Here is an 8,157-nt window from a genome sequence, read left to right on the forward strand (position 1 = left end):
GGTCTATGATCAGCAAATGAAACTGAAATGCTCTCAAAGCCCTATAGAAAATAGCACTCTGCTGAAGAATTGATGCAATGGAGTAGAAGGTTAATATAAATAATATAAATGATGACTAAGGCATGTGCTTTCAGCAGGGTGAAAAGCTGCATTTCACAGTTAGCTATGCAACTGGATCTGTCTCTCTGATAACAACATGAAGAATATCACAGCTAAATTGGCAAAGCCTGAGCTGACCTTTACCATGAAGTAATTCCCCCATGATGACTTTTTTGGCAGGGCCTGCTCAGGTCTTGTTGAGGGTGACAAACCTTGGGGACAAACCTTTCAGCTGTGCTTGTTTTGACAGGACACGGAGTAATGGTTTTAAACTACACCAGGCTCTAGTTAGATTAGACATCAGAAAGAAATCTTTTACAATGATAGTGATGAGGCACTGGAATAGATTGCCCAGGAAGAGAGTAGGTGCACCATCCCTGGAAACATTCAGTACCAGGTTGGATGGGGCCCTGAGCAGCCTGGTCAAGTCAAGGTGTCCCTGCCCATGGCAGGAGGCTGGAATGAGATGAGCTTTAATGTCCCTTCTAACCCAAACCACTCTGTTATTCCATGACACTGAACCAGGTGCCTCACTGTCACTGCTGGATCCTTTAAAGCTCTTTGGCCAGATGGAACAATCAATATACTTGTGACTGATATTTGCAGACAATCAGATATGTGGAAATTATCTGCTTTTAGAAGAATATTTTTGCAATCTGACTTTTCCTCTGTGGGAAACCCCAGTTGCTAAACAACGTGCAGTACAAAACCAGAGCTAGTAAAGAGATCATATTGATCATGATGTGGAACCAAACACTAAAACGTTGAATTTAAACATTAAGCACTTAATTTTGATCAATGTAGTTAATTAACATATTTGTTGTGATTGTTGAATAGGATAGCACAGAAATAAGGGAATGGGTGAAAGCATCTGGCTGCTAGTTTTTTATTTGTGGCAGTGAAAGACACCATTACATTACTGGGAGCAGTAACTGCTCTGTTTTTCCTGCTGGATCAATGTCTTTCTTTGACCCACACACCAAAGCTGGAAGGCTGTGTTATTTTAACACATACAAAAACAAGCACAAGCCAAGGACCTTGGCCATTGTCACACTGAAGGAAAACAATGGCAATTGTTCACAAGGAACAGGCTGGGCTTGTCTCTGTGGCTGAGCCCAAAGCCCTGTGGCTGCTCTGCTGTGGGTCACTGTCACCCTGCAGAAAAACACGTCCTTGGGACAGGCTGTTCTTCACCCCCAGCCCCTCCCTGGAAGCCCAGGGCCAGGTGGTGGGAGGCAGCACAAGGACAAGGCCAGCTCAGCCCTGCTCCTCTGGGAGCACAGGCTGCAGGGAGGCAGTCCTGTGCCTGCTGGCAGAGACCCAGCTATTGGGGATACCTCAAACACAGAGATGCAGCTTCCTTTGGGAGGAATGGGAATGATGCTGTTTCCTCCCACTCATCCTGGTCCCCACATCTCTGGTGAAATCTCAGCACTGTCAGCTGCAGAAGGAGCTGATGCTGACAGAGACTCAGTGAAAGCCTTGATGCTGACTGCCCCCTCCAAGGGCAGGATCCTGTTAGTTACTACTGTGACAAATCTCATCATCTTTTTTTAAAAAGCTTCCTGTTCCTTTGCCTCTAGGTATAAAGCACTATCACCTTTCTTTCAAAAACCAACCTCCTTTCCTTCTCAGGAGCTGATTATGAAGAGAAAATACAATTTCTGAGAATTGACCAGTTTGGATGAAACCGCTGTAAGGCAAACCTTTAGAAGTACACGCAGTAATAAAAAAATAAGTGCTCATTTGTAGCTGGGAAAAGCATTTACAAGAGGATTTCAGGCTAATGAAGATGAGTTTGGTCTGCCTGCTGGTTACTGGTGTAGGTGAGTGCATCTTTCCCATGACTGTATTAAGCACGTTTTAAAGGCTTTGCCTCACCTTGCTTTCCTTACCCTCAGGCACTGGAAGGCCACAATTGAAGGACCAGCTATCCTTAAATACAGTCACCCGTACAAAGGCCTTGTTGATTTTTAATTACACAAAGAACTTAAAGTAATGGCACTTCAAACAAACCTCTAGTCAGAAAGGAGCACAAGTGATTTTCAAAAGGGTACCCTACATAAACATCTATTCAGGATCTCCTTTTAAAGCCAACGTTCTCCAAGATGTTATTGTAGTTAGCAGCACTTTAAAGCCATCTGGGGAGAGAAGTCCATAATTGTTTGTTTCAATTCACAGTTCTAAACAGAATAATTTGCAGTCTATGATCTTTTCACTTTGAAGGCTGGCTGCCTTGGATTATGAATTCTAATTACTTTACCTACTGGAAGCCACAAAACCACTTCTTCTCCTGCCCCAATCCCTTAAACTGACTTCCAACAGCATATTTTTTTTAGAAGATTAGCAAAAGTCATTGAAAATATGAAAATCCTGACACTATGTTTTGATAATTTCATCTTGCTTTAGGGGGATTAAAGAAGTCCTGTCATTTAAAGATGATATTTGGCTTCACAGAATATTTATTTTTTTCTTCTTTATCAGGAAGAAAAAATATTTTAAAGATGAACTAATGGATGTGTTCTTCTGAGGACCTTGGAGCAAACTGGCATTATTAAATAAGAAGTTAGGCTACTCTTGGCTAAAAACTCATGTCTTTAGCCATGCTGCTTCACTTATGTGATATAGCAATCCATGCTACCATGTCAGTAACATATACACATATATATGCATATGTTATATACAGAGATATTTTTAATCCCTAACAGAAATCTATGTGCTTGAGTGACCACAGAACCAACACACTGGATTGAAAGTATCCAGAATACACAGAAAGGCACAGTAAATTTTCAGATAAGAGGCAGCAAAACCCAAGTTCTCATTATAGACAGATGTGAATGAATCTCATCAGTTTTGTATGGCCACAGACACCTCATGTGACCTAGACTGCAAAGGCCACTTCTATCCCATAGCCCATTTCTGCTTCATCTCAGCATTGCACACTTGTGAAATAAGGATGGATATGATGAAGAACATCCTAAAGTTGTTGTTCACATATGAGTTGCTCCAGGACCAGTCCCTGTAGCCTTTTGTTACTGCAGAAGGTTTTGCTCAGAGCATCTTGATGTAGAGTCAGTATAGCATCTCAGTGAATAAGGTATTTGCATTCACTTCTTTGTTGTTGTGAATAAAACTAAATGCTGCAATGAGGGGTTTTTTAAATGCTAGCCTAACGCCCAGACTACATCTTAAAGACCTGAAAAAGGCACTGTTTGATTCCTGAGTTACTGAGGTAGATGGAGAGGACAGGACAGAACTATATAAGCCTTCCCTTGTTAGCCATTAGGTGATTATTAATAATCATGCAAATTATCATAATTGCTAAGTCATATCTTCCTAAAAATAACATAATTTTAACATTTTCTCAGTATGCAGTAGGGACTTTTTCAGCCAGCTCTGGGCTTGACATCTGACTTCTTCCCAATTTTCTACCTTTTCATGTCCATGCTTTACTCTTGTATCCTTGAGCTACCAAAAAATTGCTCTGTGAACAATTTATTCAGCCTGCAATTTTTCCTCCCTTTGTCACAGTGCTTTCTCTCACGGCAGCATCTTTTCTGAGCTGGGGTCAGACATCTGTGCCTGGCACTGAGGAAGGTGAGGGGGTGAGTGAGGGAGGAGCTGGGGGGTTACCAAGGGTGTTGGAGGGGAAGAAAGTAAATTCTCTGTACTGAGAAGTGAACCTTGATTTCACTGTTGTTCATGCCAACAGAAGAACAAGGGCATTTGTCAGGTTTTTCATGGTGACTCAGGACTGCAGAGGACAGCAAACAGGGAAAAATGCTCCTGCAGGCAGGAGGGAGGTGTCTGATGTGGCTACCTTAGGAAAGGCCTTTGGAGAAGAATCAACTGCGTAACTGCAACCAGCAAATTAATTTGTTCTCTGTAATTGAGAAAAAAGTTCTTTAAATAAACATTCAAGCAGATGGTAGATAAACAAGTGATTGAAAGACATTGCTGCATGTTAAGGACTTTATGGCAAGGGGAACCCCATGGGATACAAATAAAATGGAGGTGAAAAACCCAGTAAAGCTCTGCCTTTCATTTCACCACAGGACCTGCCATTGACTTGTGATATTACTATACTATAGTAATTCAGCAATAGTAATTCAGCAGCATCTTTGGTTTTTTTGACCACTCTACTGCAGAATTTAATCTACTTTGGGAGCTATGGCCACTGGCATTCCTACTTCCCTTTATTCCAACACACTGTCTTAACATACCATCCTTATGAAATCATTTTTTTAGAACTTGAAGCCAAGCAATGCTAACACATTTAATATTGCAAAACAAAAGTGAACAGAAGGCTGTTCCACACAATACAATAAAAAAGGACTTTTTTAAAAAAGCAGGCTTCCTTGCAGGCTTTATGAATTTAAACCCTGGCTTTCTTTAGCCAGAAGCATTGTGATTTTGAGATGTTTTAGAACCACAGCTATTGTGTGGAAGTTTCCTTAAGATAAAACCCAACCAACATTAATAGCCTCAATGCTATTTCTACAGATACAGCTTCCCTAGTGTAGTTGCAGTTACACTTCATCAATTTTATATGCAGTAAAAACCAGAAACAACATTTTATTCTTTCTTAGAACCAAAAATCCTGGGGAAAAAAAGCATAAAATAAGCAATCTGCTAATCTGAAAAAAAGAAAGTACTTTTAGATTACTTTTTCCTCAAAATTAACTCCAGTATTTAAATATGTATATCTAGATCTTGGTGCTGCAAAACAAATGTAAATGCCCCTGTAATCCATTACATGTCTGCCACATGGAATTAGCATTTTCCATTTTGACAGAAACAGTTGCATTACCTAGACAGTGTTATCATAGAATCCTAGAAAGATTTGGGTTGGAGGGGACCTCAAAGATCATCTTGTTCCAACCCCCTGCCATGGCCAGGAACAACTTCACTATCCCAGGGTGCTCCCAATCCTATCCAGCCTGGCCTTGAACACTCCCAGGGATGGGACAACCTGTGCCAGTGCCTCACCACACTCACAGTAAAGAATTTTTTCCTAACATCTAATCTAAACCTACTCTCTTATGTAGCAGAAATATAAATTCCCTACCAACCAACCAAAAAAATCTATTTTTTTCCAAGGGTTTGAATAATCAAAAAACAGCAATAAACCCCAAGTTCCCTCCCCACTTTCTGGACATGGCTTGCTGGCATGGAAACCTGCCAGCAGAATAGACCTGCCCAACATGAATTCCCAAATTTTTTTTCTAATGGAGTTACAAAGTTGCTCCTAAAAACAAAGATTCTGCATGAAAATAATAGATTAAGGTCTTAAATGGATCGAACTGTGGTGTGCTCTATCACATGTGTCTCATTTTGATCAAGATGCCTCCCTGTGAATTTAATTATTACTTAACCCAGCCCACATGCAGCTGTGTTCTCACTGCTGGGGTCTTCAGGCACTGCAATATAGATAAAGTCACAAAAGGTTTTTAAAATCCATTTCAGCGAATGTTTTATTTGTAATATATTCCTTTGTTAAAAGAATTAAGTTTTTACTCTTTATCACTAGCAATTGCAAAGAAACCTAAAACAGACAACTCCCAAACTGTAGGAATTCTACCTGTTTTCAGAGAGTATTATTTAATAGCCTTCTGTTAAGTGCCAGTCCTTACTATCATTTTAAGAAGCAGTATCTTGTAATGCAAATGAAAACTAGCAAACTTTTATCTATTAGAGTCTGAGATTGGATTTTATTTGACCATTAGAATCACAGTCACATAATGGACTCAGTTGGAAGGGACCTTAGAGATCATCTTGTTCCAGCTCCCTGCTGTGGGCAGGGACACCTTACACTGGACCAGGTTGCTCAGAGCCCCATCCAACCTGGCCTTGAACAATTCCAGGGATGGGGCTGCTACAGCTTCTCTGGGAAACCTGTGCCAGGGCCTCACCACTTTGACGAGGAAGAATTTCCTCCTCATACGCAATCTACTTTCTACCAGTGTGAAGCCATTCCCCCTTGTCCTGTCACTCCATGTCTGTAAATAGTCACTCTCCACCTTCCCTGCAGGCTCCCTTCAGGTGCTGGAAGGTTACAATTAGGTCACCCCAGAGTCTCCTGTTTTCCAGGATGAACAACCCCAATTCTCCCAGCCCTTCTTCACAGAAGTGCTCCATCCCTCTGATCATCTTGTTCTCCTCTCTCCAACAGGTCGGTTTGATAGGTGCTCATAGCCTCAAATACTACTTTTGCACATCCAAGCCTTCTCCCCTTGGCCTTTTTAGAGACTGTTCACTACTTACTCTCAAAATACATCCATCTCTGAACTGAATACCCTAAGATTCAACGTTTCATCTACAGAAGCAACTCAAATTTAATGCGAGATCTACATAAACAGCTCACATTTAACTCAATATTTGCTTCCACTTTCCAGTGGAAGTCAGGAACGTGATGAGGTAAGAAATCCTCCATGTATGTATGCACGGTTTATCGCCATGTCTGTCCTCTTGAACTCCTCTGGGCTGCAGAGATGTGCTGCAGCAAATGCAGTTCAGAGCTGACAGATGTTGGGGTACATGTTGACCTCCTCTGGAACTTGGACCTGAGAAGAAAAGCTATGTAGTTAATTTTTCAGCACATGTGCCAGGTGTACACTTTCCTTTCCCCTGTCACAACCTGAGGCAGCACAAAAATATTGCTTCTCCATGGCTTATGTGTCCCCCAAGTCAGCACTCCTAAGTATAATTCCCCTCAAAAACAAAAAACAAACAAACCCAAACCTTGCCTGGATCAATAACCAATCTAATGTAACAAAAATAAAATGCTTCCAATCATACTAAGGACTTCAAAGTGTAGATGTTCTGCAATTCCCACAAAAGCAAACAGTAGAAGTGTTAAGTATAACTTAATCCCCCTCACTAGCCAGTTGAACTGAAAATGACCCTCATCAGTCTGCTCAGACACCTGGGGAATGCTGAATGCTGCCTCCCTGAGACTGCACGATGGGCACCTTCACAGGCAGAAGTGACAGAATCCCACAGTGGCTCAGGTGGGTCATCCAACCTCCCTGCTCGAGCAGGGTCATCCCAGAGCACATGGCACAGGATTATGCCCAGATGGTTCTGGAATATCCCAGTGAGGGAGACCCCACACCCTCTCTGGGTGATCTGTTCCAGTGCTGGTCACTGCACAGTGAAGAAGTTCTTCCTCATGTTCAGGTGGAACTTCCTGTGCATCAGTTCCTGCCCTTTGCCTCTTGTCCCATTGCTGGGCCCCCCTGAGCAGAGCCTGGGCCGTGCTCTGACCCCTCCCTGCAGGCACTGACAGACACTGATGAGGTTCCCTCTCAGGCATCTCCTCTTGAGGCTGAACAGCCCCAGCTCCCTCAGCCTTTCCTCATAAGAGAGATGCTCCATCCCTTCATCATCCCTGTCACCCTCCACTGGACTCACTCCAGGTCCCTCCTGTCCTGAGGATCCCAGGACTGGACACTCCAGATGTGCCTCACAGGGCTGAGCAGAGGGCAGGATCCCTGACCTGCTGGCAATGCTATTCCCAATGCACCCCTGGATCCCTGGATCTGGCCTCCCTGGCCAGAAGGGCACTGCTGGCTCAGGGATAGTCTGTTCTCCAGCAGACTCTCAGGTCCTTCTCAGGGACACTTCTCTCACCTGACCCTTACCTTGGTACTCAATCAACAAGGTTTACCAACAGACTTGCACATGGAGATTAATCCATCTTCTGACAACTAGAATCAGAGATTTTCTAGTGTCCACTTACTTATAGGCCCACTTGCATACACAAGCAATGATGGTAGACTTTTTCCCCGCCTGAATCACAAAATACTCAGACAAAGTCAAGTCCTTACTCCTGCATTTGTGGAGGGGCTTTGGAACAGCTGGAGGATATGGAAGAAAACAACAAAAATAATAAAACCACAAATAAAACCAACATGTCCTATGACACTCAGTTATCACTATACATAGGTCAATCAATAAACCTACTCTGAACTTTGGCTTATTTCTCACCATGAGTTTAAAATCAAACCTAAACCTTCATGCCTTCAGCTCAGCTATAGAAGTCACTCCATTTTCACT

The sequence above is a fragment of the Catharus ustulatus genome, chromosome 2 (genome assembly GCF_009819885.2).
Source record: "Catharus ustulatus isolate bCatUst1 chromosome 2, bCatUst1.pri.v2, whole genome shotgun sequence".
In the NCBI taxonomy this organism is placed as follows: Eukaryota; Metazoa; Chordata; class Aves; order Passeriformes; family Turdidae; genus Catharus; species Catharus ustulatus.